This window comes from Rutidosis leptorrhynchoides, chromosome 4 (genome assembly GCF_046630445.1).
Source record: "Rutidosis leptorrhynchoides isolate AG116_Rl617_1_P2 chromosome 4, CSIRO_AGI_Rlap_v1, whole genome shotgun sequence".
Taxonomy (NCBI): domain Eukaryota; kingdom Viridiplantae; phylum Streptophyta; class Magnoliopsida; order Asterales; family Asteraceae; genus Rutidosis; species Rutidosis leptorrhynchoides.
In genome coordinates, this window is record NC_092336.1 from 6,277,217 (window position 1) to 6,289,467 (window position 12,251).

Consider the following 12,251-nt stretch of genomic DNA (forward strand, 5'->3'; position numbering starts at 1 on the left):
GAATCATCCCCATAAAATATTGGCATTAGATTTTATTATTTGTATATCTACGTGACTGAAATTTAAAGCCATCCATTATAGTTGAACCTGAAGTGGCGATTACACATTGTGCTAGAGATGATGAATGTCTCGTACTAGCAAGTGACGCCTTTTCAACGTGATGTTCAATGAGGAAACGTGTCGAAGTGCACGAAGACAAATTTTAAAATGGCATAAAAATAATGCTGGAAGTGTACTCCATACGAGTAGTAGCACTAATCCTGCAGCTCAAGCAGCAATAGAGTATCTAACCACGCTCGATCTACGAAGAGGGGGTACCGATAACATATCTGTCATCGTTCTCGGCCTAAAAGCCCATAAAAGTTTAAAATAAAATCATGATTTTTTTTTCTATGGATTAAATATGACCTAAGTATTTTTCATTAAGGTTTCTGATCCTTGTATTCATTATGTAATATACTACGACAATGTATTATTTATGAATAACAGTATCAGAAAGCTTAATGCAAAATAGTTAGGTCATAGTTAATCGATCAAACGAATCAAGATTTTATCTTGAATCTTCTATGAGATTTTAGGTCTACAACTATAACCGATATGTTATTGGTACTCCCTTTTCGTAAAACGAGCGTGGTCAGATATGCTGTTGATGCTTGAGCATTAGGATCAGTGCTAGTACTCGTATCGAGTACACTTTCAGCATTATTTCTGTGCCAGATCAAAAGTTGTCTTTAGGCACTTTGACACACTTTCTCATTGGAGATCACGTCCCAAAGGTCGTCGCTTGCTAATACAAAATTCATCGTCTTTAGCACGAGGTGTAATCGTCACTTTCAGGAACAGCTATAACGACTAGCTTTAAATTTCCGTCACCTAAAAGTACAAATAATAGTAGATCTAATACCAATATTTTATTATAATACAGTAATACTCACCCATGCATTTCGACATCACAAGTAGGGATGGCAATGGATGTTCCATCCATGGACATCCACCCGATCCGATCCATTTATAATGGATATGGATGATGTAAATGGACGATTAACGGATATGGATATGGATATGGATGATCTAAATATTTCGTAGATCGGATTTGGATGACTATATATCATCCATGGATATATCCATTATCACCCAAAATACATCTATATATACATATATACGTACTAAAATACATGTATATACATCTACATATCGATACATATACATATAACTTACATATTCTTAAATTATTAACGGAAATAAGGGTTTTGATTGTGAGAAATATTAAATTAATACTAACAATATTCAGAGTTACATATTTATATTAGTTTAAACGTATATTTACTTATATTATAACGTATTTTGCTCAATTAAATTTAAAAAACTGCGATAAATTACAATCAAAACATGTGTAACAAATCAAAAACATAAAGATTAAATTTTTACATTTGCTATAATCTTTATTAAATTGATAAAATCTTCATTAGATTAACATTTCATTTGATATCCAACGGACATCCATTAACCCGCTTAATCCATTGGATATGGATATGGATATGGACGGATGAACTGAAATTAAGTAGATATGGATATGGATATGGATGAGCAAAAATTAAATGGATATGGATGTGGATATGGCATCATCCGATCCATATCCGATCCATTGTCATCCCTAATCACAAGAATGCCAAACACACGGTGGCCTCCTTTCTAATCAATGACGATGCCACCATTGGCCCGAATTCTTGCGAGCTAGTCTGCCCGATCTAGCTTATTTCAATAATGAAATAAAACATTTTAGTTGTAGTATATAAAAAACAACAGAAATAAATAAGAAGAAACGTCTCTCACTTTGTGATCACTTGACAACGCGACCATTTCTTTCCCGTGAAGAAGTATTGCCCTCGAGTCGCCGACAGTTGATACGATGATGTGTGAGCTTACTACTGTGACTATGAGAGTTGAACCAACACCTCTTGAGGAAACTGATTCAATAGTAACACTATAATTATTTCCGTCTTCTTTGCGTTCCACTCTTGCTTTCCTTCGAACTTCATCGTCAATTTTTTCGAAACATCCATCTAACACTTGTTTCCCATTGGAGCTGCAAAGTGGCGTTTGTGGTTTCTTGTCCGAATAATTGCAATTCTTCTTTCAAAACATTATGTAGATGCTCACAACGGTATTTAGAAACCTACAAAGCAATAGTAAGTAAAATATAGGGCAAATGGCCCGAAAAGGTAACACAAGTAACCCAATTTGACAATCAAGGTAACCCTCAATTTGGCTAAGCCCGAAAAGAATTGAAATTTAATTTTTTTCTCACAAAAAGGATTGCGTGTTCAAATTGGACGATTGTAGGATGTTTAAGCTTGTTTTGATGGATGTCGAGTATTCTAATAATGATTCTAAGCACTTTTCATAAAGGAAACAACATCTGAAACAACTTAGATATCGATTTGCAAGTTTGAAGCTCATATGAAGGTTCGACATCTGTTCTCGATTCATTGTTTTTCATGATGTTTTGGATCTAGTTGTTTCACCAAAAATTATAATCGAAGCTCTTGGAATTTGTTTCAAGTCTCAATTTAAAGTAACTCGTGATTTTAGATTTTGTGTTTATTGAGATATTAAAAAAAAATTGAACACGCGACCCTTTTGTGAGCAAAAATTAAATTGCAATCCTTTTCGGGCTTAGTCAAATTGAGATTTACCTTGATTATCAAATTGAGTAACTTAGATTACCTTTTGGGACCATTTGACCTAAAATATACCACACAACACAAACCTGTACACGCTTCTTCCATATTTTAAAAGTGAAGGAACAATCATAAATCATAAATATTCATATATGTACGAATCGGGTATGCAAAGCAGGTTACTTTCACTTCAACTTCGGTTTCCAGCTAAAAAATAGATATTTTATGCAAATATTCAATTTGTATACGTTTTAAAAATTGTCAAATAAGTCACATGTATCACCATTCAATTCAAGCTTCAAACAGTAAAATGCAACTAAGAATATGTGTCATTTGATAAATTAGATTAAAAACCTATGTATGATTGAAAAAAAAAGGTTTGGTGTACAAAAAATATAGACCTATTCATGTCAAATAAGTTCTACAAAACGATAGTTGTACGTCGAAATGAAACAGGAAATATATACGATACAACAACAACAAAACTCAATACCATATAAGTGATTTATGAGGAGGTGAGATGTAGATAATCCTTTCTCTATCTTTGAATAAAGAAAAATCATTTTCCCACCTAGAGTGAAAACACTCTCAAAAGTAGAGAAAGTCATCTCTCTCTATTTGACGAATATAGAGATTAATTCCGAGTGGACCTCCGGTCAATAAGTAGGGGAAAAAAAATTAAAAAATAAATTTAAAATTGAGACGCTATAAAAATAATAAAATTAAATTTCTATGCGTTTTAAATTCTGCCTAAAAGTACAACCTAAAAATATATAGATTGCTTCTGATCTATATATTTATGCGTGAAGTACAACCTTTAGCATAATATGCCCCTGCCCATCCCAAAAACTTGAACAGATGTAGGTCAGTGAAAATATAACTCATTAGATTTCAACTACAACTTCATGCAACCATATATTGCTTTTTTGTCTAACAGTAGCCTGTTTTGCTAATAATCAAAAAGATGACAGAACCGCCAGCTCTCACATACGGGAACAACACCTATAGTACCGATAATGACGTCAATAGTAGTCAACACCCTGATGTGAAATCAAGGGTAAAACAGATTATACACTTGCTGCCTTGCTAGACAGAATTATTATTAATTTAATATCAGGAACACAAACTAAAAGAATACTGACTCGTTGACTTTAAGAATAAAATATGAAACAGATAGAAGAATCCACCACTTTAATCAATAAAAGATGTTAATCTACCCAATATCAAAAGACCTATAAATAGAAAATGAAAGATATAAAGTAAATAGAGCTTGAACTCCATAAAATTCATATCAACAAAAACTGCTTTTCATATTTCAACCTCTCTTTTATAGAAAAGTCTTAGCTCTAGAACCTTCTACAATACAAAAGCTGAAAATGTAAGAGTTGTTCCCTAACCACCATAAAATGTAAGAAAGTTGTTCCTTAACATACATACTAAATCAGTTGGAACCACTTGGGACCACTTTTAGCTCAATTCCGTCTCTTCCCAATTTGTTGATTTGTAGAGATCTTCTTTCATTCATATGTTGGCTTGATTCTAAGCTTTATTTCCAACTAAATTAATTTAATTAAAAACTATGACGAAAGTTACGAATATGTCATATACTTTCATTTTTTTCCGATGTAGGTTATATACTCAAAAAAATACTAGAGTAGGCTATGAACTAATTGTTTATGTGTCATTATCAACATATATAAAGTTTTGACCTAATAAATAAGATATTTATTATAGAAAAAATTACGCAGTTGGTCCCTAACGTTTGTCTCATATTACATATTTACCACTTGTGTTTTTTCGACTTAGTTGGTCACTTTTGTTTACATTAACACACAATTTTAAAGTCGATTACCTACAATGGTATTTTTTTGGGTATATAGCCTATATTGGAACAAAACTGAAAGTATATGACCTATTGGTATCTTTAACCCTTAAAACTACTACAATCACACATATATGTTGCATATCCGATATACAAACATAAAGCATGTGATCTGATTATTGAAAGCAAGTAAAATAGGAATGGTGATGGCCTAAGCCATCCATTTAAGTAAGGTGTACACTTGGCTGAATTTAAGGTCACCAAACAACACCTCAAAATAAGACATAGTAGGGATCACAGCCATATCACTTGTATGATTGTATCCATCACCAAATCAAGTTGTGTAATTACATGCTTTTCCTTTGGCATGGCAACCATATCACAAACTAACAGATTCATGTTGCTCTAAAAGTAACAAAAATTCAAACTATCATCATAATCAATTAATCATAATTCTAACAATGTACCTTCAGGCAGGGTTTAGGCAGTTAATGGGCTCGCCTGTCGACCAACAGCCATCATTTATGGTCGTGACCAATGGACTTACTGACTCAACAAACGAAGCACTTGATGGACCAACATTTACACCTGCACATATTAGTAGAGAAAAATGTCAATAGAAAAAGAAACAAGATAACAAAAACCAAAAAGGACCACTTATCACATGTTGAACATCCAATGCCAATCGTTCACTAGTAGAGGATGAAGCCAATCGTTCAAATGGAAGCGAAGGAATAGAAGTAGAGAAACACTCTTAATTCCAATTTTGGGGGTAATGGTATTCGAAGAACCACTACCTCAGACAAAGCAGGGTCACAAGAACCATCTAACCTACTATTAATATGTTACAATACATATATCCTTGCCATTTGCCTTGGCGAGACAGATAAAAGGACATACCCCACATTGACAATACCCCCCCCCCCCCCCCGAAGAGTCACTGGACAAACAACCACTACTGTTACCTTTCTTTTGTCGTATTCTACTTGACAATATACTACATAAATAGAGCAGTAGAGCTAATGTGCAGAAAGAAAGTAGAGTTCATGTCAGAAAAAGGTGTTACAGAAAGCAGCAAACACAAACCACAAAGGCGCAATAAGTATAACAATCATAGAAGAACGAATGAAAAAGCAATGCAGTTGAGAAATGTATTACCCTATAAATAGGGGGAAACACAATGCAGCTAAATTGCAATTTGGATCAAAACCTGCATTCAAAACCCATCAAAATGACATACACTCACAAAACATAGAATGCAACTAATAGAAACAAAACCATCAGACATAACAAAGCATTTGCTAATACAATTACAATTATTTAATAAAATACAACCTAACATAAATCCATAAAACACGGCACATACAGCGTGATGACCGCCTACAGAATACCAAATTTCTAAGTGTTTACTACTTTTTCGAACCACTATCAACAACCATTAGATGACTAATAAGACTTGTAACGTTGTGCAGAAAGTGAATGAGACCCCAAGTGTGTCTCAAACCAATGATCAAAGATCTTATGCTAGTACTCTTAATGGTAAACCTACCTCTTCAACAGGTGCTACTAATAAACCTATCAAGTCACTAATCTCAGACACCCACACTACATGCTAGCGTAGAAGAAATCGATATTCAGTTTGGGAGTATGGCAGCAGAAGGAAATCAAGACGAAACTAGGTCTCCTGTTGGTGCTTGTTTCGGGTCTGCATTGTTTAAATCTGATCTTCATATTTCGGTTAAGGAATTTGGTTGGTTTGGTTTCTTCTTCAGTTCTGTGTACTGATGATGCTGGGGCTAGAACTAATGATCGTGTTGTCGAGGGATATTGTGGAGGAAAGGTTCAAAATTCGAATGCTAGGTGTGTTGGGAAAGTTTATGAAGAGTAGTGTCTCGTCTATTGGAAGAACCATCAAAAACAAAAACAAATCGAAGCCGAGAATGGAGTTGGGATAAAAAATAAAGGTCATAAGAACAAGAACAAGAAGATGGTGGCAATTGATGGGGCTTTTTCTCTACGAGATGAATATTTAGAGGATGAGACAGAAGAAAATGAGGGAGGTTTCTTTGAAGGGCTTGCGAAAAGCGATTTGATACCCCCTTGGAGGGCATTCTTATCGGTAGTGGCTCCTGCAACATCTTGTCTTATTCCTTCGTATCTCGAACGGGTAAGAAAAAACATCGTGATACGGTAAATGGTAAGATGGTTAAAGCGGATCCCAATGGTCGTTAATTTCTTTTGTAACTGTTTTGTTTTAGTTTTTCGATTCCGTTTTCTGTATTGGCAAAGGCGGAGACAGGGATGTATGTGGACGCTTTGTCACCCTCAACCCTTCAAATATGCCTATTATACTATATTAAAAATTGTAACTTAATGGTCTAACATCCGCTAATTATAAATTTCAGCATCCCTAATTTTTATACTGATATTTATTTTTCGAGAATCGCCTCTTTGGTAGCTTCGTGTTTTAGTTTTAGTTTGCTGTGGCTCGGTTCATAGTCGTTTTCTAGTCAGGAAGGCTTGTTTGTAGATAACTTGTTCTCCTAGGTGGTAGTAACTTAGGTTTATAGTTTCGAGCCTTGTTGTGCTATAATGGTTGTGCTCATGTTTGAATCGTTCATTTTTTTATGAACGGTTTTTGGTTATATAGTTTCCATTCAGCGATATCTAATTTGATAGTGTTTAATTCAACAAAAAAGCTTACACAAAGGTGTTCAATTAAGTCTTGTTTTGCTGTATAAAGTTGACCATCGACAATATATAATTTGAGAAAGACAAACCGAACGAGCAGGTTACAACGTGTTGAGGTTGTATGATGGTGGTGGTGAGAGGAAGATGGAACGGAGGAGAAGCGGTGGCGACGGCCGCAGACGTGGGTGGAGGTGGTGAGGTGGCATGGCTGGAGAAAAGTGGTGGAGATTTAGGGCTTTTATAAGAACTCTGGTTGTTGAAAAAACAGATTTAGTGCTTTAATATATCTGGAACTCCGATTAAGGGCTTTAATTGGATCAGGAAAGCTTTTTTGATTGGGATTTGTTTTTTATTTGGTTTTGGTTTTGGTTTTGCAAGGTTTAATTTGATTTGTAGATATGGGTGAATATGAAAGGGAATGATGATGTCCAATCGATGTCCAATATGAAAGGTTTAGGGAGCCCATAAGAGAGCCCATAAAAATTAGGAATATGAAAGGGACATCGAGAGCCCATAAGAGTAGAAGAGAGTCGTGGTGGCTTAGTGATGATGTCCAATCGAAAGTCGCATTAAAACAGACGAGGTTTAGGGAGCTCATTACTCTTGGAGAAGGGACACCTGAAGAGAGAACTAGGGTAGAAGAAAGATATAAAGAAGCTAAAAGAGAAGCTAAGAAGGCCGTAGCAATTGCAAAAGACAAAGCATATGAAGACTTATATAGGAAACTAGACTCTAAAGAGGGAGCTAATGACATATATAGGATAGCCAAAGCTAGGGAGCGAGGAAGGAGGGACTTAGGTAACATCAAATATATCAAGGATGTAGCAGGTCAAAGTATAGTGAGAGAAGACCTTATTAGGAAAAGATGGGAAGAATATTTTGCATCCCTTTTCAGTAGGGGAAGACCAGAGCGGAACGGTGAACCCACGAGGTTCAGGAGTTTCAAAACAACTGTTTCTGCACGAGGATTAATCAGGAGGAAGTTAGATTGGCCCTACAAAAGATGAGGAGAAACAAAGCAGTAGGACCAGACCAAATTCCAATTGAGGCGTGGAAGTGCCTAGGAGGTGACGGGGTTAGATGGTTGACAAACCTTTTCAACTCGACGTTTAGAAGCACAAATATGCCTATGGAATGGAGACTCAATGAGGTTATTCCCATTTACAAGAACAAGGGAGATGCGAAATTATGTAGTAACTATAGAGGCATAAAGTTACTCAGTCATACTATGAAGCTTTGGGAAAGAGTGATCGAGACGAGGCTCGGACGCGAGACAAAGGTTTCAGAGAACCAATTCGGTTTCATGCCAGGACGCTCGTCGATGGAAGCGATTCACATAGTTAGAAGCCTTATGGAGAAGTATAGGGAAAAGCAAAAGAACCTACACATGGCATTCTTAGACTTGGAAAAAGCTTATGACTGTGTCCCGCGTGAGCTGATTTGGAAGACTCTTAATGCTAGGGGAGTCCCAAGTAGATATATAAAATTTATTAGAGATATGTACGAGGGGGCGAAGACTCGTGTACGTACGACGGTAGGAAACACAGAGTTTTTCCCGGTAGAGGTTGGTTTACATCAGAGATCTGCCCTTAGCCCTTGTCTTTTCGCTTTGATCCTAGACGAGTTGACTCATAGGATACAAGACAACATCCCATGGTGCCTGATTTTGGCCGACGATATTGTATTAGTTTCGGATTCTCAGGATGAGCTTAACAGGAGGCTAGAGCAATGGAGGATCGCCTTAGAATCAAATGGCCTACGGATTAGCAGACTTAAATCGGAGTACCTTAGATGCGATTTCAAGGGGGCGAAGAGGAACACGACGATATAGTGGATATCAGAATTGGGGATCAGATTCTACCCCCGCAAGAGTCCTTTAGATATTTAGGCTCGATGCTTCACATTTCGGTAAGGATAGATGAGGATGTGACGCATCGTATACGAGTAGGATGGTTGAAGTGGAGGGCTGCGAAAGGGGTGTTGTGTGTAGTGACCCGAACTTTTCCATGTTTATATATATATTAAATAAAATTATTATTTACATGATTAAGTGTTTCCAACATGTTAAGCAATCAAACTTGTTAAGACTTGATTAATTGAAATAGGTTTCATATAGACAATTGACCACCCAAGTTGATCGGTGATTCACGAACGTTAAAACTTGTAAAAACTATACGATGATATATATATGGTTATATATATAGTTAACATGATTTTATTATAAGTATGTATCTCATTAGGTATTTTAACAATGAGTTATATACATAAAAATGAGACTATTAATTTAAGAAACTCGAAAACGATATATATAACGATTATCGTTATAACAACGTCTTACTAGGTACATATGAATCATATTAAGATATTGATACACTTGGTTAATTATGTTAAATGATAAGTAAATATATTATTAAGTGTATTAACATTGAAATACATATGTAAAAATAAGACTACTAACTTAATGATTTCGAAACGAGACATATATGTAACGATTATCGTTGTAACGACATTTAACTGTATATATATCATACTAAGATATATAGTATGATATATTATATATCATAATATCATGATAATATAACATTTTAACATCTCATTTGTTATAATAAACAATGGGTTAACAACATTCAACAAGATCGTTAACCTAAAGGTTTCAAAACAACGTTTAAATGTAACGACTAACGATGACTTAACGACTCAGTTAAAATGTATATACATGTAGTGTTTTAATATGTATTCATACACTTTTGAAAGACTTCAAGACACTTATCAAAATACTTCTACTTAACAAAAATGCTTACAATTACATCCTCGTTCAGTTTCATCAACAATTTTACTCGTATGCACCCGTATTCGTACTCGTACAATACACAGCTTTTAGATGTATGTACTATTGGTATATACACTCCAATGATCAGCTCTTAGCAGCCCATGTGAGTCCCCTAACACATGTGGGAACCATCATTTGGCAACTAGCATGAAATATCTCATAAAATTACAAAAATATGAGTAATCATTCATGACTTATTTACATGAAAACAAAATTACATATCCTTTATATCTAATCCATACACCAACGACCAAAAACACCTACAAACACTTTCATTCTTCAATTTTCTTTATCTAATTGATCTCTCTCAAGTTCTATCTTCAAGTTCTAAGTGTTCTTCATAAATTCCAAAACTTTTAGTTTCATAAAATCAAGAATACTTCCAAGATTGCAAGTTTACTTCCAAGTTTTCTAAATCCATTCCAAGTAATCATCCAAGATCAAGAAACCTTTGTTACTTACAGTAGGTTATCTTTCTAATACAAGGTAATAACCATATTCAAACTTTAATTCAATTTCTATAACTATAACAATCTTATTTCGAGTGGAAATCTTACTTGAAATTGTTTTCGTGTCATGATTCTGCTTCAAGAACTTTCAAGCCATCCAAGGATCCTTTGAAGCTAGATCTATTTTTCACATTTCCAGTAGGTTTATCCAAGGAACTTGAGGTAGTAATGATGTTCATAACATCATTCGATTCATACATATAAAGCTATCTTATTCGAAGGTTTAAACTTGTAATCACTAGAACATAGTTTAGTTAATTCTAAACTTGTTCGCAAATAAAAGTTAATCCTTCTAACTTGACTTTTAAAATCAACTAAACACATGTTCTATATCTATATGATATGCTAACTTAATGATTTAAAACCTGGAAACACGAAAAACACCGTAAAACCGGATTTACGACGTCGTAGTAACACCGCGGGCTGTTTTGGGTTAGTTAATTAAAAACTATGATAAACTTTGATTTAAAAGTTGTTATTCTGGGAAAATGATTTTTATTATGAACATGAAACTATATCCAAAAATTATGGTTAAACTCAAAGTGGAAGTATGTTTTCTAAAATGGTCATCTAGACGTCGTTCTTTCGACTGAAATGACTACCTTTACAAAAACGACTTGTAACTTATTTTTCCGACTATAAACCTATACTTTTTCTGTTTAGATTCATAAAATAGAGTTCAATATGAAAGCATAGCAATTTGATTCACTCAAAACGGATTTAAAATGAAGAAGTTATGGGTAAAAACAAGATTGGATAATTTTTCTCATTTTAGCTACGTGAAAATTGGTAACAAATCTATTCCAACCATAACTTAATCAACTTGTATTGTATATTATGTAATCTTGAGATACCATAGACACGTATACAATGTTTCGACCTATCATGTCGACACATCTATATATATTTCGGAACAACCATAGACACTCTATATGTGAATGTTGGAGTTAGCTATACAGGGTTGAGGTTGATTCCAAAATATATATAGTTTGAGTTGTGATCAATAGTGAGATACGTATACACTGGGTCGTGGATTGATTTAAGATAATATTTATCGATTTATTTCTGTACATCTAACTGTGGACAACTAGTTGTAGGTTACTAACGAGGACAGCTGACTTAATAAACTTAAAACATCAAAATATATTAAAAGTGTTGTAAATATATTTTGAACATACTTTGATATATATGTATATATTGTTATAGGTTCGTGAATCAACCAGTGGCAAAGTCTTACTTCCCGACGAAGTAAAAATCTGTGAAAGTGAGTTTCATTAATACCTTTTTAAATGCTTTTGCAATATATATTTTTGGGACTGAGAATACATGCGCTGTTTTTATAACTGTTTTACGAAATAGACATAAGTAATTGAAACTACATTATATGGTTGAATGATCGAACTCGAATATGCCCCTTTTTATTAAGTCTGGTAATCTAAGAATTAGGGAACAGACACCCTAATTGACGCGAATCCTAAAGATAGATCTATCGGGCCCAACAAGCCCCATCCAAAGTACCGGATGCTTTAGTACTTCGAAATTTATATCATGTCCGAAGGAGGATCCCGGAATGATGGGGATATTCTTATATATGCATCTTGTTAATGTCGGTTACCAGGTGTTCACCATATGAATGATTTTTATCTCTATGTATGGGATGTGTATTGAAATATGAAATCTTGTGGTCTATTGTTACGATTTGATATATATAGGTTAAA